Consider the following 24,756-nt stretch of genomic DNA (forward strand, 5'->3'; position numbering starts at 1 on the left):
TACACAATATCATTTAATTTTAATTAAAAACCAATGAATGTTCCCAATGGGCATCATTTTTGTAAGTTAATTTACAGACGAATTATAGACCAGGAAAACAGTGTCATGTGCAGCTTCTCGGGCTTATAATCAACAACTCGTGGGTTCAAATCCATCCTAAAGCTGAATTTAACCGAATATTCGAAGACACAATTTTCTCGAGATCATAATCACAAATGAATTAATTATCATAACAAAGGGGCAAAAAGATGAAAACAGATATCTTATTATAATTGTTCTATAGAAAAAAGCAACTAAATACAAAACACACTACTTACGGCCCAGCATTTGATAAAAATTGTACCTCGCCAAAAAGTTGTTATTATTATCATCGGACCTTGTTCGTTCTTTGATACGCCTGAACTTTTTACATGATCAAACAGGAGATAAGAAATTCACATAAGAAAAGAAAACTCCCAACCAAGATAAGAAAGCTTGATGCCTCCCGCAAGATGATGCTCCCCTGCTGTTGTTGTTACCCTTATCATATCCCGTTCTCAACCGACGGCAAACCCGCTACAACCGTTCGGGCACGTCGCTAAAATTCAATGTCATCACTCTCGTGCGCGCCTTCATTACATAACAACCTCTTCTCCTCACCCGGCGTGTGGTGCCTGCTTGCTTGCACACACACACCTTATTGCCATCGTCCTCCAGTGTTTGTGATCGCACCCTTTTCCGGCACGCGAGAGATCAACCAGGCTGTGGTGTGGATGGGACTGATGTGGACGTCCGCGGAACGCACAGTTAACGCGCCACGGTTATGCGTACATAAATTACTCTTTTCTCTTTGCGTTTGCAGGTCGCAAGTCGGCGCGGTACAGGCCCAGGCAAGGACCCCTACCACACTGACCAACAGGACACTGGCACGCACAAGAGGTGGCGACCTTGGCTGGCTGTGAGGACAAAGAAATAACATCAGCATAAAAATGATAGCCAAACGAGCGCGAAACTGGCCCCTCTCGCATCGGGTGGGACGGACGCGTTGCAGTATTGTTATTGCGGGCCGCTGGTGCCCGGTTTGGGGCGGTTTTGATCCCAGCTTTGGGGTTGGTGTATGAAGACGTAAAGTTGACACTCTCTTGGTGAAGTGTGACATCCTTGTGTCGTTGCGTGGTGCTGCTTTCGTCGGTGTGTAGGAATTGATTTTGTGACACCATGCAGACACAGACCAGGTACGGTGTAGGTTTGGAATGGCTTAATTTTGTGTCTTTTCTTCCCCATTTTTTTATTTTCTTCTTCAGACCAGCCTGTCACAGTTCAAAGTGCAAGAAAATGTGAGCTCTTTTTGTGCGAAATTTCACACACAACGAGCTTGAAACAGGGAGAGAGAAGTGAAAAGGTCAAATACGGCAAGGACCGGTTTCTGTACCGTATACCGGGTAGGTGTTGGGCCGATGCAAGTACCGAGACAACCACGAACAGGCCGCGTCGCGATAATTGTCATGCAGGAGATCATAATTTTAAGCGATAAGTTTTACAGTTTTATTCCCTTCCCTGGTGATGCCTGGTGTTGGTGGTGGCTTTCAGCAGCAATACCATTTATAACAATTTCTCCACCACCGCCAGTAGTGCAGGAGCGGAGAACTGTCTCTTCAAGGGGACGCTTTTATTGTACAGCCATGTATGCCTGTTTGGTTCACAATTGCCCCGTGATCGGTGACGATCATCATCGGTCTTATTAGGGTGAAGGTGAAAAGTTTTGCTTTCTTTGCACTACACGTGAGCCGTCCGGTTGAGAGAACCATGGCGCCAGGTTGACAAAATCTCATCTCGCCAATATGTGGCAATTAGTGTACCACGGAGCGGGTGACGTCCAGCACGGGAGGGAGCGAGGCGTGAATCTTTACGAGGTGACTCGTCCCGTTTTGACCGGAGACAGCGCCGAGTTGAAGAAGGGCGAAGAAACGCGACCTTGCGTCGAGCACTTGCGCTGAGTTGTCGCTCACACGCACACACACACTGTGTCCCGTGAGTCGCGCTCGCTTTTAACCGGCCAAGATGTATGTTCACGCCAGATAACCAAAGCGACGAAGCAAAGGCAAAACACTCCGCTCAGTTGTTGCTACTGGTTAATTAATTAATCCTCGTTTTTTGTTTTGCTGCCATTACGGCTACAGCCATTTTCGAGCGTCTATGCACAAGCGAACTCTTATTACACGCAATACGGGTCGGGACGCCGCAATGTGGCTGCGATTTGATGCGCAAATTAAAGGCACGGAATATCCCAAACTAATTTTGCAGGTGCAATATGGTTGATTACCGATGCTGATGAAGAGGGCAGCAAAACGAGGGTTGCTTGCGAAGAATTTTCGTAGAAGCAGTGGGCAGTAAGTGTGCCAGGGGTGTAATGATTTTAGGAACGACGCAATACCGGCCCAAAAGGGCAATGTTGTGAAATGTTTAGAACGCGGAAGAACGTTCATTAGCATTAGTTGGAGGTATTAGTGAGAGTCGCTGCAGTGTTTTGGCGAATTTGCGAATAAATTAGACTTTATTGCCGAATTTTCGAGAGTAATCTCTGTTTCGCGTAATGAAATCTCCTGGAAATGACGTCACTTTGGTACTAAGAAGCCATTTTCTCCTTCGAAGCAGCTCACTCCTTTTACATGGACCTTGGTTTAATTCAGAACTTCCATCAAACTGACAGCGGCGCTACTAAACACGCCACCTATTGGCAAATCACTCAAGCTACGCAACACTTCCCTCAATGTCACACACACACATATGGCGCTACAGGATGCGCACCTCGAACGACCTTTTTGGCGTTTCGAATTTGCGCTAGTTTTGCAAATGTAAACAATTTCCGCAACGCGACCACACGCACATGCGCAAGAGGGTGGCGTGTACCGCAAAACCGGCGGAATCGATTGCGTAAAGGAAATCAAAACCTCACAGCAAGCGTGAGCGAAAGAGACGGAGAGCAGAAACCGAAACCAAAACAATCAAACTAGAATAAGCAATTGGCGATTTTCGCTTGTTCTGACCATCATTATCAAGGGAATGCTTCCCACCCGCACCAGCCATTATGCACATTGGAGGTGGCCACCTTGAAGCCTTGATACGCGCGTGTGTAACCTTTGCCTGCGCTTTGGCGTCGTTTCTAGTCGTTGCTTAGCTGCGCCCACTAAGCACGGGTACGATTCGTTACCCATCCGACAGCGCGTTTATGCTGTGCGGTTCAGTGCGTACGGACCAGTGTTCTGAGGTTTGTTAGGCTTTTTTGTGGCGTATCATTATTTTATGTTTATTGCGTTTCCAAAAAACCCAGAAAAAGGTCTGTTTTTCGACACGAGAAGCTTTTTATTACACTTAAATGTATTTCTTCCTCTCAAAATTAGATTAATCTCTTGTAGGATGAAGGTTAAATGGTTAACAGAAACATAAAATGTATGTACTGCGTGGATTCGATTCGACTTCCGCCTGTGAGCAAACTTTGCAGCAGAACGAAACGGAAAGGATCGGTACGCAAATATCCTTGAGCCGCAACGGCCGTGTTAGAATGCTCCAAATTGCGTCTCGATGGTGGAGCCGAACCTTCTCGCTTACCGGTGGCCTACAAAAACCGTACCAGCAGAGATTACATAAGCGTCTCGGCGCATCGGCCACACATACCATCGGCCAGCTGCCAGGCGCAATTATTGTAAACTTGATACTTGAATGGCAAGGCTTCAAATGCGTTTCGAAGACGCACGTTGTGGCGGGAGGAGGATGGAGGGGCAGCAGGCGCCCACCGCCAATCGCCGATCAATCGCCCTGACCATAGGCCATCGCACAAAAAAGGCCTACCCGTGGGGGCCTATTTTCCTTCAGTGTGGCCTCCTCCCCGCGCTTGGTGGGCTTCTTTTTCGGCAAATTCGTGTCGGCAGCCCCACACACCATCCAAGCCAGCCAAGACATCGATTGCGCAATGATAATTAGGCTTATTATTATTAACCGTTCCATGTTGCACCAGCACCAGCAACATGTGCAGAAAGCCACCCATTGGCAATAGACCGAGGGAAGAAGGGTGGAAAGCGTTCGTGGTAATCAGAACCATTTGCCAAACAACTCGATGCACACTCTGCTGCCTTCTTTTCTGCCCCACAGCGAGTAAGCGAGCGCGAGGAACGAGTTTTCCTTTCGCTGGCGAAATGAGCTTTGCTCCACATACGCGACGACCGCGCACTAACCTCCCACCAAGCGAGGGGGAGGGTGGGCAGAAGAAATGCAGATCACTCGGGCATGGTTGTAGCGTGTGTGTTTGCGGGTGTGTGCGGTTGCTGCAATTATTGTTAACACCTTTTTTCACCCTGCCACCCTGTGAAGTGAGTGAATTGGTTCGATGGAAATCCCGCTGTTGCCTAGGAGGTGCTGTTTTACGGTCCACCGACTTTAAGGGATAGTGGGTGCAGTTTTGTCAGCGACAACGGGTGGTTTTGTTGCTAAATGTTTGCCATTTTGAAGGGCGTGAAATGGGAAATGGCGTTTGCCGTAGGAATTGAACCATTGTTGGCCATCGTTTTGAGTGCATTTGCATGATTTTGGGGCTTTCTGCAAGAAGTGCAATGTTAAACCTTCTATTTAAACTGTGATCGCTACATCTTGTCGTTTACAGATCCAAGATTTGATACTAATTTCTTGATCCTCATTGAGATATACAATTATTTCTGAACAATCCCATAAATGTGAAAGTAAATTGTGGCTTTTTGGACCCATGAATTGCGATTAGGACTTATATAGATCGTAACTAAAGCTTTAATGTTAACACGGTATTTTTTTACTAGCAATAATTCCTGACTTAGAGCATTGACTTTACTCGAACGCTTCTAGGAGAATAGATATAAAGAATAGTTTTTTCCTAAAAGATATGAAGGACGCAATAAAGTTCATACATTCATCTGGTAAGCCTTCAACCTTCAAGAGCATCATGAGACATTGAACTTAACTTAACTGTACACTTGCTGAGCACTAAGTGATTTGAGCGAGTCACTATTAGTTCTGGAAGATGTAGAATATGCCATAACCTATTAGTAGCATGGTTTTGAACGTTGCTATAAGTGTCTGAAATTGAAATCTGAGTTTTCATATGGTTTTTATACGTCCAAAGTCATACTAAAAGCTTCAAAGCCAAATCAGATGAAGTTTGAAACCTTCAAACTTCTTAGCCTGAATGAGAGAGGTGAGGACCTAGTCCTCTTAAAATCCTTTATATCTGTGTGGAGCATACCTATGATATTAGATACATTAAATGAAAGATCACGCCAAAGAATTCGCCCTATACGAAGCCGACGACATGCTCAGGCTCCCGATCTGCACCGCGGTGCAATGCTCCAACACCGTTCGATTCACACACGAGAAACGTTTGCACGTTCCAATTGAACCCTGCAATCAGTTCTTCAGTTCGCCGGTGCCGGGGCCATACCATTCAAAGAATGTGTGCACTTTCGCTTTCTTCGCGCTCTGTCTTGGCGGTGCATGCGGTGGTGTGTGCGACCTGAATGTGCGAGCCTCAACACACTCACACCGACACTTACCTAACGCCATCGTTCCAATTAGGAGCAACAAATCAATTGTACCGCGATGCTGCCCGGCCACAGCACCGCATCACGATCGGTACAAATGTGTGCGGTGTACGGTTTGGACTTGGACGTCCCGAGCGATTTAACCTCTGCCATCTGACGAAGCGCCAGTCTGACAAATCGGACCATCAAAAGGGCGAAAACGAATGCGGAGCGGGGGGCGATATATGAGAAGCGCAAGCAGTGATCGTCGCGAGATCAAATCTCACACACCCCACCGGTGTAATGGTGGTACGCGCGCACGTGAAACAGAAGAAGCTCCGTCAGGGGTGGGTTTGGGTGGGTGTTTTTTTTAATCAAAAATTTGTATCTCAAGTTGAACGCATATACGCACGCACACTCGAGCGCGCAGACCAACCGTGAAGCGAAGTATACGCGGGAGCACCGAAAGAAAGAAATAAAGCGAGGGAAAAAACACTACATTGTGCAAACAAATGAAATTTGCATAATTGATGATGGCTCAGCAGAATGTTTGTGGGTGGATTGGGGAAGGTAGAGGGCGCAAGAGTAGGTAAGGTTTCGTTATTTATTGTTCTCACACACTTCCCGCAGCTGAACGCGCACCCGTACGGTTTTCGATTGATTTTGGGTGATCTTGGGCTTGTGGTTGGTTGTCTGTCTGCTGTTTTCCTCTCGTCTAAGACAGTGGGCGCTAAACAAACGGACTGAAGGAAGATGTTTGTAATCTTTTATCAAAACTCTGTACACATACACACACACATTGGTAAGGATGTGCGAAATTTTATTTTCAATTAAATATCCATCCAACATTCCGTTTGCTTTATGCTGTCAGCATGTACCGCCGCTTCCTGTGTGCTGTGCCCAGGGCAGCAGCTCCACTGCACAGGTTGGGCAGGTTTTATTAGCTTGCCAGCCTAATGAGCCGAGGTTAGATGCGTGGCTGTTTGCTGCTGCAAGGTGTACGTGTTCCGTTCACACCTTCACACATTTGCGCATGCGCTCGATGCGGATCTGCCGCAGCGCATTTGTGTGGTGCGCACAAAGTATACGTGTTTACAGGTTGTATTTTTTGTAAAGGCATGTTTGATCCTCAAACATCGTCTCGATGTTTGGAAAAAGATTGGCCGTGTGTGTGCGTGTGTTTGGATTATCTGTTGTTTGATTTTCAGAAATGTAAAATTACCAAATGACTTGCAAAATTCAAGGTAAAACACTTCCCTGCGATAAATCAAATTAATAAGAGATATAACAAGTGAGGATGTGACGTACATTTAGAAAAATAAACATTCTTAAAATCCGATTACAACATAAAGAGAAAAAAAGAACAGAAAATATAATAAGTGAAACGATTGAACAAGAGACAATGGCAAGTAAACGGTGATTTGACAAATATAAATATTTTAAATATTTTTACAATTATACAAAACAGCTATGAGACAAAGCCGTCCCTTATCAAGAAAGAAAACCATGCAAGATGAAGAAGAAAGGTAATACACCAAACTGGAATGATGAAATATTCAAACAACAATGGAAGTAGTTGAGAAAAAGAACGATAAAGTATAACAAAGAAACAAAACATAGTAAAAGCAAATAACGAATGATGAAAACCAAAACATTAATACACATATTAATATTAATACAAAACAAAGCAAAAACTAAAAAAGACAACACAAAATAGACCGAAAACACAGAACATAATAATAGAACATCATAAAACCATTTGAGACTAGGAAGAAAATATAATTGAAATCAAAACCAAAGAAGCCTTAAACATCTTACAAAGTGATTGAACTGTAATACACATGGCAAAACAAAAATCATGAAAAATTCTCAACCGTAAGCTCGTCCAATTAAACGACTTTACGATAGGAGCACCGCACATCTCGTCACATTTTATTGGCTGGTGGCAAAAATGATCTTGAACGTGGTTAAAAATCAACGCCCCCGACGAACGATCGAAGCTGTTTCCATGTGCTGCTTGCAATTAGCACGCTCAACAACACGCGATTACGGCCTCCTAGGCTGTGCTGCAATCTCACTCGCTCGACCCACCTCTTTTCCGCGTATTTTAATCCCTCCTCGTGCGGCATGACCAGAGTGACCAACGCTCACAAGGAAAGCGTTTAATTGCGTGACCCAGTGCCATGCTATGATTTACTGGGTCGTCCCGGCTGCTCGGCAAATTGTCCACTGTCACTGCAGAGCTGCCGCCGCACACCGGGCAAGAAGCTTGCAGCATCATCCCAGCTGCGTAGGGCAGGGCCCGTACAACGTACGGCGATCAATTAAAAAGCACGTTGCCCATTTGTTTTGCCGTTTGCTCCGTTCGGCTTTGCTCCACAAAATACGCTCATCGCTAGGGCTTCTACTCGGATTGCGATGCCCTTCCGTTTGACCCACCTAGCGCGAAGGTTAAGCGGTTCCGGTGACAGATGCGAGCGCGTTCGTCTCGTAGTATTTTTTTCGTTCCGCTGCAACACAAAGTTGCGCTAGCGTCCGTTCTCCGCGTATGGAAGTTGTAGCGCGGGGCCCTCGCGACGAACCTTGGCATAGACATCGGCCTACTACTGCGGAAAAGTGCGCTACTAAACGGTTTCGATTTCCAGCTACGATCAGGTCTACGACAGCAGAAGCAACACGAGCAACGCCATGTGTAACGGACTAATAAAACGACTCTCACACTTACACACCTCCCGTGAAGGGGATTTGTTTTTGCGTTCCGCACTGCACCGCATTGGCACTGCACTATTCTCACCTTGGTACGATAGAGCGCGGGCACGATGCTGCAGTCGGTGGCGGTTGGCGGTGGCACCGTTGCATTGGCCATTGCGATCGAGTTGCAACCGAGCGGTACATCGGGTGCAGAAATTGCGACGCGCAGAAGGCTGCAATCGCGTTTACCAACACTGCACTCGATCGAGGCTCCACCGAGGCTGCCGCAACAGTGTGGCCCTTCTGGCCCTGCTTGCCCAAGGAGTCGGCTCGTTCCGGCCGCGGCTACGACCAGTGTACGGATGGTGTTTTGCTGCCACAGCGGAGACAGTTGCGGAGGGCACGACGGGTGGGCTGGTTTGTTTTGGATTTGTTGTTTTAGGTTCGCACATTCACACGCAGCATTCTTCCACCCGGTGGTGTCCTGATGCTGGCGCTGCCTGTACGGCCGAGGCCCGAGCAGAACCTTCACAACGGCCCGGTTGCGCACCGCGCACAGCATAACCTTCCGCGCACTCGATCGTTATGCTCTTGCGGTCACATTCCATTCAACTGCACTGCGGTCGGGAGGGTGGCGAAAGGGCGAAACACATAAACACATAAACGGAAAGGGAAACCACCGATGGGGTTCCGTTATTGGCGAAGGGACACGACGCGCTTTTGCACCGGTGTGCACTGTTTGTGCGCACGTTCTTAAGGGCACTTGCCGTGCTACTGTGCTACGCACGAGTCCGAGTCAGCGCACGGATCGATCGATCCGAACCGATCGATTGGGGTTTTGCACTGGCCCGGGAGCCCCTTTTTGGCGGCACAGCACTCGCGACACTGATCGGCCGGCCGATTGTGGCTGATTTAATTCAATCATCGTTTGGTCTTTGCGTGCGTGCCTTTTTGCTTTCTGTAGATCGCGCTGCGCTGATGTATTTGATTGCAATTTGATGAATTGATTATGATTTGTTTGCACCGCGTGAAGGTGCCTTTAGACGACGGCGGCATGTCAGCAATCGAGATGGAGAATCAGATTCGTTTAAAATTTGCTTAGATTTTATTCGCATGGATTTCGTAAAATATTTTATATCAAAATCATTAAGAACAATATGCCACATTTTAGCAAATGAATGATATTTGTGAATGTCTTCTTTCGACAATCGTTTGTATAGTTTGTTTGTATAATCATGGTAATCTCAAATGAGTGTTGAGTGTTGAAATTTTAGTCTGTCAGCTGTTTGCATTGTATAGCAGTTTTCGAGCAGCTATCAAAGTGAGTATAGTATACAGGTGGGCTTATCCCAAGGTGTATGTATTTAGAAGGCTGATTTTTATCGCTTCTGCTTCTGAATGAAGAATTTAAGAATGTTTTGTGTATTCGTCAAGCTACCAGAAAGCCTGTTTGAGCAAAAGTTTTCACCCGTTTTGTGAAAAAGTGACATTCAAATTTGGTTATAAAAACATGCTATGAAACCACCTGGACTACATACACTTTGATTCTGGATTCCATCATCAGATTTCTTTAATGCACCTTGGGATAAATGGAAACACCACCTTGTTTTGCCATTTGTCGAATACTGGAATCTAATTCTAGGTTTGAGGCTAAAATAATCTCATGGAAGGGTCCTGGATTATTTTGTGTGGGGGGTTTTCTACACACACCGAAAATGCAGCTGAGAGATGGCTGTGAGAGAATTGACAACCGGTTTCTCACGCTGGTGTGTGTAGAAGCTCTGAAAAGCGCCGAGATGAGACTTTTAAAATGATGTTGAAAAAATCCATTTTAATAGCAAAAATGAAGTCAAAAAAGTTTCTTTTACTTTTTAATAATATATCTACGATTATTAGACAGCAAAAATGCAAACTATAATTGATCGATCGCTATAAACTGCCAATTCAATTTTTTCTCAGCTCCATCGTTCTTTGCATGTCGAGGAGAATTCTCTCACCGAAAATGCTGTCAAACGCTATCAAAGCATGCTGTCAGTTATTTTCTCAGCTGCATTCTCGGTGTATGTAGAAACGCTCTGTGGTTTTGCATGAAGTGTTGCCATGATAACAGACTGCAACTGTCAAACTACAGATACAAAGGCTGACTAGAATCGTAAAGGGTCCCATGATTCGAAAAGATGGAAACAGAATTAATCAATTTGAATTAAGTAAATTGGAACTTCACTAATCATAAAATAAAAACAAATTTTACTAATCTTTTTAAATATTTTTAGAGTATTTTGGAGTTCTTTTCTAAGCACAAGCAATGTTATTAATGTACTTATTCATGACTACGTTGTCATTTCCTATTTATGTGCCGTCCCATCTTTAAGAATGAACTTTGATTATGTAAATGATAAATGTTTGTAATGTAAGCTTATTAAGGCTTAAACATTAAAGACTTTGGAAAGGATTAAAAAAGTCAAATCATAAGGATTGCAATATGAACACACAATATAACAAACCAAATAAACATTATAGCTAGAAAACATTAATGCTTCAGTTTTTGTGTGCAAATTTAGCTTTGTTTTTATGTTATACATTTTCGACTACTTAGAATCCTTTCGGCAGCATCTCGTCAACACTAATGTTTAAAGTTCTTGGCTTATGCGCTTTCTGCTCAGCTCTTCTGCTCCCTGCAAATATTCAAGCCGCTACCTAACTAATAGCCCAGCAGCAGAGGAAGGTCAAAGCGCACCAAAGCACTTTAATGCTATTAGATAAAATTGCACCGTTGCAGCGTTTCGAAACGAGTGATTATGTTTTCATTTCTTTTAAGCGAGCTTGGCACACAATTTGAACAACAATTTGTAGAAGTAAATCCTCGAGCCTTGGTAGGATTAGCATGGATGAATGGTTGAAGCTACGGTGTAGAATTGAGGTAGCCTTAAGTCCACACCTTGCACACTTTATTGTTTTAGGCTAATGTTTTTCTTTTTTCAAGAACACTATACCACTCGATGTTGATTAAGCGATCAGCATCAGCACGAGAACCTGCGGTGGGTGTTGCTAATATTCGAAAGTTCCAATTTTGCCAATCAAGATGGGGCGGTGTTGACCATCGAAACAATTAGCCGAGGAGAAGAAGTGTGAGAGGAGTTTGTCCATGACATCCATGCGCGAGTCCACAGCCCTTCCCTTCCCTCAGTGCCTAACAATTACCGTCTCAGTCTCCGCACGACCGCCCCGTTTGCATCGTGCGAAGAAGATCGATGGAAAACTCGCAGCAAACAGTGGGCAGGGTGGTGCGGGTTTGTCATACGAGCGCGCGTGCGCCAGCGTAGTAGAAAGCAAACAAATCACCGTCCGCCCCGGAGTGAAGAGGACCCCGTCCATCCCGCCCTGCGTTGGATGATGGAAAGACTCGATATGTTTTGGTCACGGTTTGGCAGAGACCTTGAAGCCTGGTGGTCTGCACCGAAGCGGCAGCTGTGAAGATGATCGCCGCTTGGCGAGGGGTATGAACCACCACCATGAAGCCGGATTTTATTACGCGTTTGAATATCGGTATTTTTGGTATCACCGGTGGGTGGGTGGGATTGGTCATTGATAGGTTAAAGACGCCTGTTTTCGATCAAGCGGTGCGCGAAAAATGCTTTTGGTTTTGTCGCGTTTTTCATTCAAATATCCATCGAGAATGTCTTTATTAGAGTGAGAGACAGTTAGACCCAAGGCTATCGAGACGCTTTGCACATTGGACCACCCCAGCTCTTTGCCACTGAGCCAAGACGGGCACGTTCTTAAGCCTTCCGGAACAACTCTGCGGCGTATCGCGATCGACCGATCGCTAGCATAGCTCAACAGCAGCAGCGGTAGCAACAACACAAATAACGACGACGGTAATAATCATGATGGATTCTCTATTTTATAACCCTCCTGCCTCAAGACGTCGTACAACTACCACTAACCCCCCCTCACCCGCCCAACGTTAGATTTTTGCAGCGAAGTCATCACCGGGCCCCGGACAGTTCCATCCATCACGCGGCCGAAGGTTACACGCCAAATGGTGTGCTGCGGCTTTCACTTTCCGCGGCTGGAGGACCTCCGCGGCCACCAGCACGCATTAGAGGGGGTTGCACAAAGACATATCCATACGTACACACTCGCACGGAGAACGTCATCTCGGGCAGCAAGTGCATGGAATTAGATGCCGCAGCGCAATTCGTTTTGGCGGAGAGTCATCGTTTGGGGTTTGCTCAAAATGCTCGGCCAGACTCTAATTGAATCAATTACAGTTTGAATCCACTCTGTACGTGTGTGTGTGTGTGCCCGTGTCCTTGCCCATAACTTTCAGACCTCTGAAGCCTTTTTAAAGGGGTGCGGGAGGTGCGAGTTTTCTTTCTTCTCTGCCCAAGGTTCGGGGAGATGAGAAAACGTGTACACGGTCGTGGCCCACTACTGCTACCCTTTCATTGTGCAGCTGCTGCTCGTCGATGCTTTGGTATAGATTTTCATGTTCGATCTTTTGGGAAGGTGACGCACACTCTTGTGCTTGTTGTCCGAAGGTGAAGGAGAGTAACGTTGGCCACCTTGGTCAGGCGCAACAAGCACATCAAACACATCGGTACGTACACCCAGTGTGTACCGAGGTGTGTCCTTGGTCCGGGTGACAGTGGTAAGTGCCGCGCGCAGACTCCGAACCCGGCCGAAGGACTCGCTCTATCCAAAATTACCTTCAGCCGGGCAACCGCTCGAGTGTAATTGCACGCGGGGTTAAAGCACACACAAACACCGTTAGTACACACGCGGCTCGATTCGCGCACTCGCGCACCAACATTGTACGGGCGCTCGCGGGCGTTAGAGAACACACATAACGCGACGGGTTAAAAGTGGACTGAATTTTGCAAATGGGGCCGTTATCTGGCTCAGCCGCTCAAGCTCCGCATGGCCTGCGTCTACTATCACCCCGCCCGGGGAGGAACGGGACACAATTTCACAAAACGATGCTAATTGCTTGCCTCACTGTTCGGCCGTTGAGGTACAGTTGGGGGCTTTTTTACGCAATTTCACCCGCCCAACCGCTTGGCCGTGGGTGATGCTCGGGGGAGATTCACCTCACGACAGTAAGATGTGGTTGACGATGTGTGTGTGTGTGTTTGTGGCTTATATTAGAGCGCGAAAGCAAGACGCTGCATCCCTCTGGCAGGTTTCGGGTGACACGTTGAATGGGGTTTTATCAATGTACGAAGGAAACGAAACACACACACACACACACACCTGATCGGATATCAGATCAGGGGGAGACCCTCTTTGCACAAACACACTTCTCTGCGCCGTAAGGTCAGCGCAAGCACACCGTGGCCGTTATGTTTGGTCAGCGTTGGCGCGGTTAACACGCGGCGGGCGTGTGTGGTGTGTTTGTGCCGTTTCGGTGAAGAATTTGCCGACCAACTGGTACCAGCCGGGTGTGTGTGTGTGAGTGTGTGGTTTTCGGTGGGCAAAACATACGGTTGGGACACCGTGATCGATGCTGGCGTACCGATTGGAGCAGTGTGTAATAAACGCTAAAGGCGATGCAAGGCCGTGTCATTCTTCGTACAAACGCCAGCGGGAACCTGATTTGTGCTCGTGCTGAAGGTGCTTAGTAGCTGGTGGAAACTGGCTGCCAGTGCTGTACTGTCGAGCATGTATGCAGAATGCAGTTGAAGTGAGCTCTGGTTGAGCAAAAGCTTAGTATTTTACTACTTAGCTTGCACACATATTCACTGTTAAAAATGCCAACTTTGGGCTGTCTCTTTTACATCTTGTGCCGGAAACAAATCATTTTTCAGCAGCATCCAAGCGCCGCCGCCACACGTAACATAAATCCGCGCGCTTAAATGGCTTTCTTATCGCCCGGGCTGGATGACTGGCTTTGCTCGATTGTTTGTTTGCTTGCTTGCTTGCTTGCTTGCATGTACCCGATCGGGTGCCTCAAGCTCGAGTTCACACACGCACGCAACTGCGCCCCGAAAAACCGGCGGCACCGACTAAAAGGAACCGACCACTTTCGTGGTAAATGGGCGGAAAATTGAGTCGAATTTATTGAGTCGTCGGTTTTTAGTCACTAGTGCTGCTGCTGCTGTTGTTGTCGCGCCAATTCAACGATTCCGCACGGTTGGCTGAGCTTTGTGAGAGAGGATTCGTAAGCTGATAGGGCTGGTTGGGGTTTCTGTTTGCCTGTTTGATTTGTTTTGGGATGGGATTGTTGTCGTTTTATGGAAATAAAATTCTTTTTACGACTCTTTAGCGGTCATTTTACGTCTTCTTTTAATTGAATGATGTGCTTGCATCCTTTTTATGAGCTTTTCTTCGCTTTTATTTTCTTGATTTAGTTCAATGGTTGTTTGTGGTAAACTCGAAGAAAGCAAATAAATTAAACACTTATATTATACGTTAAACCTTTCAAAAGGATTATTTCGACTTAGTGAAAATCCAGTACTTAAACTAAACTAAATATATTAAACACATGTTAACTATCCTAGAAATAAAAAAAACTATTACAAGAAATGATAAACAGGAAAAGATGTTTCCTTAGTATTTACAGGGTTGCCCGGGAATTCTCATAGCTGTAGGACACATTATTGACTCCTTCTTGAGTGAAATTAACTTAGGCGGCGCTCTGGGACCAATCGAACGAGACAAACAAACACGACTCTGTTCGATAGGTGCTCTGTCAGCTGTTCGATGTCTTATAGACCTGTCATGATGCACTGCAATACGCCTATCTTATCAACTCGAAAATGAAGCATTTTCATAGTTTAAATGAACATCCATCTGCAGGGGGAAGATTCAACAAGTAATATAGTAGTTATTCATATCAAAAATAACATAAAAATCATTCAAATTTATTATTGAAAAATGTAAACAAACGTCCATGCCAAAACACATACAGTGCATATACATGCATTGTGTACACGTAATAGTTTTATACGTTTCAAACCTGTATATTTGATGTTATAATTGATTGTGAAGCATTGCAAATATTAATGATAGCTATTCTAAATATTTTGTACGCAATTTTAAGAAGAAAAAGAGACAAACTACGTAAAAAAACTTGAAAATGTCCCGCATTGAATTCTATCTACTGTAGCTGTGAAGCGTTTGACAGCCAAGGTACTCACAGCACAGGTGGGTATCGAACATCACAGACAGAATCAACTGACATGTTCGACTCGAGGTTTGTCTTGTTTGTTTGTTTGTGTCTGACAGTGCACCTCCATATGATTATATGGGTTTGTTCGTGTCTTATGTCGTGTTCGATTGCTGCTAGAGCGCCGCCTTAATGTAATGGGAATTGGACTCTATAGCACCCTTGTTGGACAAAACCAATAAGAATTTACAAAGAGCCTGTCCAAAAAGGATCTAATAGAGTCCGATTTCCAATAGGTGAACTTCACTTCCAATAAGAATGATAGAATATTTTTATGTTATGATTTTTAAAAAGGGTTTTTTAGTCACTACAATTACTTCGCAGAGTTGACTATACATTCCACAGGTTGTTAAGACAAATGAGGGCTTAGAAAATATATGAACTATAGCAGATAATGTATGAAATCCCATACTCCAATCAAGAATGATTAATGCAGCCAGTTTTTTATTTAATTGTATCTACGAGTTTAAGATAAATGCAATTAACTTTAAACTAAACGGTTGTGTATAATATTTCCTTAAAAAAGACACATACTAATCCAACCACTATCACACCTTCTGGAGGTCTTTTACCATCCCTAATGTTTACGGTTCATCCGATGACAACCGTCTGATGCGTCGCTTTGTGAAGGGTTTTCCACCCCTATCTCTCTGCGCCCCAACCCTCCCCCCTCAATATTCTCTCTTCAAACACGATTCAAATGCAACAGCAAACGCTGCACATGCTACGTTGGTGCGCTAAAGAGATGAACGGTAAACACCGAGCGGGGCTCAATTGGAATCTGTTTGCGCTTGGCGCACGTACCGAACATATCTGCATCTTGCTCATAATTCGTGGCACACCGTTACGAAACCTTACCAGGTGGCAGGTCGGCTAACAAACCGTATCGTTGGAAGGAGTGTTTGGGGACACACGACAACGACGATGACGACTGTGGATTATGTTGTAGCGCGCGTGGTGCGCTTTGTCCCAAGCTCATCAGCAGCAGCATCATCATTGGGATAGGACGCGGAAAAGCGTTTACAGTGATAGATGAGTGGAGATAAATTGGAGGCTGCAGCGCAGGCAGGGGGAGCGATCGCACTGCATCGGTAGCCGTGTGTATCCGTTTGCCAAGAAAAGTGACGCTCAAATTACAGCGTGCCGAGCGAAGATGGGTGTCAGGAAATGTACACCTTGCTTAGGAGTCTTTATATGTCTTTGTGAAAAGCGTAGTGAAAGGGAACGCGGTACGATGGTTTAGATTTTCCTACGTTTGTCTACGAACGAAAGGGAAAAGCAGTACACCAGCTGGTGGAGGTTAACCTTTTTTTTACAATTTTCAAACAGCCCAATGCGACCAATTGAACGCCAATGGCTGCAGGGGAAGGAGGTACTTGAACTGATTGAACGTAAGTAAGTCGCCTTCGAAACTGCACAAGAGGACCGTACTGGTGGCCGAAGAATTGGCCCGCGGTCCACAAACCTGCTGACTTAGAAACCTGTTTCTGAGGCACTTGCAAACGAACGAGCAGCTCAAGGTAGTCGTCGGAGGTGGCTGCATTCGGTGGACGGTGGAAAGCGAGGAAAAAGAACGCGCCATATGCTTCCCTTTGGCAATCGGAGCATTTGGCATCAATTAAAATAGATTTAAGGCTTCTTAAAATGAGTCTATCAACCATTGAACAGCGCACTGTGCCTTATATTACACCCAAGGTTGGACTGTTTTTTGCATGGGACTTATTTTCCATCTACAAAATCCACCTTTGCTCGTGTAATTCACGCGCGAAAAGCAAACGCCCGGACGACTTCGAATGCCCGCTGGCCCGTGGAATATTTTATCTGGCGCAGATCTAAGAGCGCTACACTCCTCGCCTACTGTGCTACTGATTTTCGACATCGCGCCTGGTGACACTACTGGTGGTTGCGCTCTAGTCTAGTAGCCGGAGCGCTTAGTAGCCACTGCTTCAGCAGTGTGGCAGTGTGTCGCCGCCTAATGTCGCCCGCCTTGGAGGCAACGGTGCGCCTCGGGAGCTACGGACGAAGTACGGATGGCATTCGGGGTGCGCTGCAGCTCCTGCAGGGCTTATGCAATGCCCGTTAAATACGTACCCCATCCGCACTGCCGGGCAAGTGCTGTGGCAGCCGAAAGGAACGAGACAGCGTGCACGGTCTACCGAGTGATTGCACTTTATTATGCTTCTAATCGATCTTGTTCGCAGCGACGACAGTGGCCACAAAATATATAAAAAACACACACACACGTGGCGACACCGACGACAGTGGCGACATTCTAATCCGCAGGCACACACATCCACACCGACTTGAGGCGCTTCTCCACTCTGCTAGCGTGTGAACGGGTTTGATGCAAATGCAACCTCCTCCTCCTCTGCCCCTCTCCCCTACCCCTCTCCCCACTGGTGGAAAACATTCTCGTGCTGCCTGCCTGGTTTGCAATGCACACCTTCGGGTATGTGTGCGCCGGCGGTGGCAGTTCTCGAGCAGCACAACACGAAAGACTTGCAACAGCAAAGCGTAAGCGACGAACCCCTTGCGAACCCTGAAGATGGGCAGCACCTGCTGCGTGAAGGGCTTTGTACAGCGGCTTTTTATCACGCACTGTCTTTAGACGGGGAGAGGGCTTTCTTCACTCGATTGTACTTACGGTGCGTGATGTTTCGGGAAGGTGCAATCGAATCGGGCTGGTGTGTGTGTGTGGAGCGATTGCACACCAAAACTTATGATCGATGATGCAAAAGAGACGCTTTTCTCATCAAAATCGGGGAAAAAGGCACCGTTGACAGTGAGCAGCGTGTGTTAAGGTGAAGTGCGATTGAAATGATAATTGATTGTTAGCTTACTTTTTTCTCTGGAGGAGCTGTTTGGTGGTTGAGAAATTGTGCCAATGTTAATGATTGCAGCTACAAAGCGTATTTGAAGCGATTTTGAAATTTTATTCAGTCTTCATGAAACTCTGATGCAATTTTATAGCTTCTACAGCTAACTCTATTCCTCATCTATTAATAAAGTCTTAAAATGAAGCATATTCCGCACATCGCAACGGATGAAACTGTTTGTCTCCAGCGACCTTGACGTCGCGTGCGTTGTGAACCTTCTCGAACCTCTTTCTTCATCTTCTTTTAGAAACAAGATCATATCAACACACGAAAAAAATAACCCCAAACCTCTTTGCTCGAAGATGTCATGTGTGTTTTTGTCATGTCGTGGCCCCTGCTTAGCTGCTAACAGAATGGTACATCACCAGGCAGAGCGGGCACTTGTTCTCGCATGTTCTGTCGCTATTTTATGTTCCTGTTTTGTGACATTCTGTGTGACAGTCAAATCTGCCGCAAAAGTACTTTGCATACAAGCCATTTTCGTTTAAGAAGAACCGTTTTCTCGTTTTCTAGAAATAAATCATCATGATCTCTTATCACCTCATTTGTTACTTCCCCTTTTTTCTGCATTTCTGAACGGTGCTTCTTTTGTTAAAAGCATAACGTGCTTTGAAACAACATAAGCAAAAATTGTTTAGAAAAAGAATAATATACCCCAGCTAGACAAAGCTTACCTTTGACAAAACCGGTACGAACCTGCACAGCATGAACGACGAGGAAAAGGGCCGAGGGAAACGGGCGGCAGTTTGGCAAATAATACGGTTGAATTCATTTTCTTTACGGTCGTTTGGCAACATGATGCTTCCTCTCACGTCAGCCATACTGTCTGGCACCAACCGAGCTAGCAGTGGGGGGATGGAACTGTCGCGTCGTGTGTGTATTTTTTTCGTTTGTCGATATGTTTCGAAGTCATTTTACTAATGACTGTCATCATTGTAAGGGTGTACAATCAGTCAGCGTTTCTGTCATCGATATAAACAGAAACACGATGACCTCAGCGTTCCGTGTCGCTGTACCCTTTTGCGGGCTCCACCCTTTTTCTCTTGGTGGGGAAGTTCCGCTTTTTTTTAAGCTGACCAGACCATTTTGTATCAATGAAAACAATAAACCTGACACAAATTTTATCACACAAATAATTGACATTCAAATTGTGATTAAACGATATTTTAAATGGGAATGAAAATTATCAAAATATTAAAACAAACGACAATAAATATCTTTAATTTCCATGATTTTCATTATCTTGTAATAAATCACAACGGAAATAACAAGCAGGCAAGTAAAATCATTCCCTGCTGCAATTACAACCGTGCTGATTGAAATATTACCATTTATTTTTATTTTATTCGCACGCATGCACGCGTGCGAGCACCCATACGTTCGTGGCCTTGTTGGGCAGCTTGTTGGGTTAAATATATGTACTTCCATCGCTGGGGAGCGCAGGCTATTAAGTAACGCATCGCTCATCCCTCACCAAAGGGGGACAATGGTTCGGTGGTTGAAAAATTGCTCTCCCTGTTCTTAATATAAACGGATAGGTCAGTATGTTATGGGTAGCGGCACTATTACCCGATCGCGGTGGGCTGCCTTATTCATTCAAGAAACTGCAACGCCCGCAGCAGCGACGAACCTTCCGTGAAGCTTCCTACGATAAGTGTATTGTGATGTTTTCATACCACACACACATACACACACACATTGCACTGCCCAGTGGTACTGTAGGGAAAATATCATCGATTACAAGGTAGCTTCAGGTGGGCAGGACAGAACGGTGCGATCGAGGACGGTAGCAAACGGCAACAAAAAAATGTAACTGTGTAAGCCGTTTCCGAAGAAGGCACTCTACTGTAAGGGTCCTTGTTTGTAGTGACTGTTGAGTCTCAAAATTACTTAAGGGCATAAGATATGTAAAAAAAAAGTGTACATCAGTGTATCAGTTTTGTATAATAAAAAAAAAACAGAAAATGAAAAAAATAAGACATCATAAGTTTTCTTTTTTAATGGATTAATCGCTTTTTCGAGCGATATTCGACTTCAAAGTAGACGGTTCCCTTTTCAACTGCTCACGCAATCATGTACAGAAGCGTAAAGCTGTCTTAAAGCTGCGATAATACAGCAAAACGTATTAAGAAACAAAAAAAAGCCACACACTGGACAGGATCGCCTACTTCGATTTCAATTATCTTCCCCCATCCGAAGACGACAAAGCCAGCAGCAACGAAGCTTTGCAGACGATCCTTGGATTGTGGTTGAGTTCAGCTTCTCCCGGAGAGCGAGAGTGAACCTTCGGCCCGGTTCGTCGCTTGCTGAGGTTAAAGTGTGTGTGTTGTCTGTATATCATTCAACTGCTAATGTCAGATGGCAGTGAAATGGTGGCACAGTGCAAGGGCTTGTGTTTACCACCGCGAGACAGGTTAACCGTTCTGGGGCAGTTAACCGTCCGTGCAGTGAGTCAGGGAAATATGCAGCGTACAGCGATTAACTTGACCGCTACATAATCGCATCGCAGGATGCTTGCGAAAGGGGGACGGGGCGGCTCGACGAGTTACCGGTCGTCCTTGGCGAAACGGTAGATATGGTATGTTTCTCTGTCTTACCCTTTCTCACGCTTTGTCTTCTGTTTGATCTATCCGGTTTGTTCGATCATCAGAAGACCTAATAACCTTCGCACTGGACAGATTCGGGAAGCGGGTGGGCTTTCTCGGTTTGGGAAATGCCAATATTTAAATCAGGTCCGGTTTTTTTGCCACCACCAATGTGTCACGTCGGCGAGCTGTCAAAACCGCAAGTTCAATGGTCGAATTCGCTTGATTAGTTTTTTGTTTATGGGGGATGAAGCGATAGTGGGAAGACAGGTTTTCGGTTACCGTAAAGCGTGAACTTGGAACCCGAATGCCGGAAAGAAAGTAAAAGCTATAGTATTTCTGACGGCTAAACCGGACGGTGATGCTTAGAAGGCGATTTTGCAAATAAGCGTAGCGAACACCGTTTGAAGGTCGTGTTTAGCACGTCCAAACCGAACGGGAGGTCGGTCTGTCGTGGGTGAAATAGGAAATGGTCAGGTCCCCGATTTAGACAAACCTACCCAAAAGAAGAGTTCATTAACGAGCGTAATCGCGGATGGATAGTCGCAAATGCGTCACCTCTGGACCACCCGCTGGATAAAGGTTATTGGACATGCTAAGGTCATAGGAGCTGGTGGTTTAGGTAGATCTTTATTATTGACTGTGAGTGCTTTTTTTTCAAAGCTGTTGTCTTCAATCTCGTTCGACACACGCTGCCCTAAGATAAGGCATCTTGGTTTGCTGCCTCACTGTGCTCCACACCACATTCTAAGACCTCATCAGCGATGCGATGCTTTAGGCATCCCTCAGCCGGCAAGTGCATTTGATTAGCATAAATTGCCCCGGCAGCATCGTGCAGCGGATGTGCGCGCGCGAGCGCGCATCCCTTCGCATGCTCGGAATGTGAACCACCGCGTGGCGCGAAAGCATTGTCGCCCACCGGGAGTGGACACAAACAAACGAGCAAACACGTGAGCGGACCGGTTTCACCGCCAGGCGGCAACGTGATCGCCAACGGGCCACGACGTTTCGGCGGGGAATTTCGATTAGTACAATTTGTTCTTATCCACCACCGGCACAGGACGCCGATGCCGGAACTAAGCTGCAGGTACGATAGAAAAACAGTTGCAAAACAGAAACAGATTCTCTCAGAAAATTCAATAAATCACCCAACCTTGTTTGTTGTTTGTAGCGATTTTCGTTATTTTTACGTTTATCTTTTCCTGGTTGACACGATCGCGTGCCTAAACAGCAACACGAAAGAGGGGGAGAGAGAGACATTCAAGACGGTCTCGCCCGGTCTCGTGACTCATGAACTTGCCCTGACGACCGACAAACGTGGTCCGCGCGGGCCTGATGACTGAGATTTAGCTCGCCCTTTCCGTTTGCACACAGAGCGCTGTCGCTTAGACCAGGCGGGGTTTGTGTGTGCGTTTTTGTTTTTTTGCCATGCTAAGTGCACTAAAGTACCGAGTGATTAACCTTGGGCTAGTGGCTTTCTACTCTCTCTCTCTCTCTCTCTCTCTCGCGCCTGCTCTTCCTCCAGCGTGGAAGGGCTACAAGGGTGGAGCAGTTGCGCAATGGCGCTTACGAGTAGATGGGGCGAGACGAGTAGTCGAGGCCATTGGTTGGGTTGACAAATCAATCAAAGGTCTTCCCGTAGACCGTCGGTCGGTGCTTTTGTTTTCTTTTCAGAACCGTTGAGTTTATGCGCTTGGTTGAATGCTTAAGACGCTACGGCTTTGCTGGTTTTGTTGAGTAGTGTTGGCTGTAGTACTCGTTTTTGAGGTTGAAGATATGAATATTTAATTAATTCCACTTTTTATAAACAACTTTGTGTAGTAAAGTGCCCAGAGGACCTAGAATGTATCAAATACTGGAGGAATGTCACACAGCTATTGATTTATTAACTATGTTTTATTATTTTACTAACCAACCGTTATTTGAGTTTTAACATTTAATGCGTCTAAATATATTCTATTCGTATTTGATGCACTAATTCCAATGTATGAGTCCAATCCTTGGGATTTTTTTTTATTCATGAAGAATGGCTTGCGTTATTTTTTTCGTTGTTTTAAAGATTAGTTTCAGGATTTATTTACAATACTTCACATTTTATCAACTATTTTGGATGTTTTAACTTGTCTTCAACCCATCAACGTATTAAAACCTAGCAACAATTTAAAAAAAACATACGAAAATTTCCAAATACCTTGAGAGACCTACATTACATTCAATACATTTAATGGAGCAAAAAAATCTTTTATTCAAACTTAATGTAAACAGTTTTGAGTACACATACTCATTCGGTATGTTTCAGGATTAATTCACGTAGATTTTGTTAAAGTAAATTATTGTGCTGTATCTTCAGCAAACTCTGAACACTCACCTCGTATTGTACACCGATGCCAAAACAAAGCTCAGGAAAGCCTATTTGTCAGCCTTTTAATGAAGAAATTCTTGAACCTCGCGCTAAAATCTCCTCCGTTCGCCGTTATAATTAAGACGTAGAGCACCAAACAATAAAAAAAATAACACTCTTCTATTCTATACTTATATTGCCCCTTTAATTCACTGATCCCAGCCGTAAATGACTAGCTTTAGATTTTGAGCTCCAGGACGAATAATGCTAAACTATTATTTGCTTTCACCCGTTTCAAACTTTAACTATTTTCACACGCGAACGCAACGCCTGAACAACGGCTCGAAACAACACGCGCACTACACAGAGGATTCCGATTGGAACGGTTGCACCCTGAACGTAAGTTTGACGGACTGTACCTGTTCGTCACCCTGATCGTAACAACTCGCTATAGTCACCGGCACTGTTTGCAGCATCTCACCGATTGGCACGGGAATCACACCGAAAAAGATAGAACAGGGACACGTTCCATCCAAAACTAACTCCACTACACACAGACACACACACACGCGCACGGATACTGTCGCTACTGTTTTGATGTCAAAATAAAAGCGTTAAGCCACGATCACGAAGATCGCCTTCCGAAAAGCTGGAACCAACTGGGAGCACAAACAGGAATGGGGCTGGATTTTATATGTTGTTTGCGCCAAGCTCTGTACGTGGGATTTAATTATCGGAGTCACCTCAATAAACTCGCGAACCCTTTTCGCCAACCGAATGGTTGTGGGGAATCCCTCGCCGAATATCTAGCAGCAGGATCGACACCTTCCCGAACGCACTATCACGACGAAACTGTTGCACCGGATGTTCTTCACCACCCGCTTTATAATGAACGATCTCTTCCCAGCTGAGCCCGAAAAATCTCCGTCCAGAACTTCAAACTGCTCGCTCGGGATGCACTGCAGGTCCTGCCTAGATCGGTGGCACCACACGAGGATAGCACGTCCACACGCCGGAACGACACACGGTTGAATGAACGGCACGGCTGCTGAACTACCGCAGCGATCCTGTCGTGCGACCGACTCCCGCGTCAAACAAAAACAGCAAAAACAGCACAGCACCACCAGCCACTCTCTCCCACTTTCAGAACTTGCAGCAAAGGCTCCTCCACACAAGGCAGGTAACACTCGTCCAAGCGGCGTCCAACGGCTTACCGACTGACTGATCGACTGGTTGCCGTTTCGCTTCGTTCGGGCCTGGGGCTTGGCTTGGCCGTAATTCGTGGTACACAGCATCTCCGTTGCCGGACGAGCGCACCAAGGGAGGGAGGCAAACACACCAGCGTGTGCGGTTCAAGTGCTTTCGGTGTTGATCGTTTCGGGGTTTGCGCCAAAGCTTCCCGCGCACGAAAAAGCACGAACCGGCCGAGCACGAGCGTGAGCGAAACGCCACGCGAGTTGAGTGGCTTCCTTGGCCGCTCCTCCCCGCTTCTCTCGCTAACTCTTTCTCGGGTCAATGGGGAAGCTCTGCGAAGGTGTAGGGGGAGCTGGTGCAAAAAAGCACACTCGTA

General features: G+C 45.8%; 1 protein-coding gene across 1 annotated transcript in view; it reads right to left on the bottom strand.

Annotated features, from left to right (window-relative positions):
* The window catches only part of LOC120949866 (lysosome membrane protein 2), a 44,402-nt gene extending 19,859 nt beyond the window's left edge, over nucleotides 1–24,543 (bottom strand). The window contains exon 1 of the mRNA XM_040367434.2: nucleotides 23,214–24,543. The gene's annotated coding sequence lies outside the window, so the exon portion shown is untranslated. The remainder of the gene's footprint in view (nucleotides 1–23,213) is intronic.
* Between the last annotated feature and the right edge of the window lie 213 nt (nucleotides 24,544–24,756).

The sequence above is a fragment of the Anopheles coluzzii genome, chromosome 2, assembly GCF_943734685.1.
Source record: "Anopheles coluzzii chromosome 2, AcolN3, whole genome shotgun sequence".
Taxonomy (NCBI): domain Eukaryota; kingdom Metazoa; phylum Arthropoda; class Insecta; order Diptera; family Culicidae; genus Anopheles; species Anopheles coluzzii.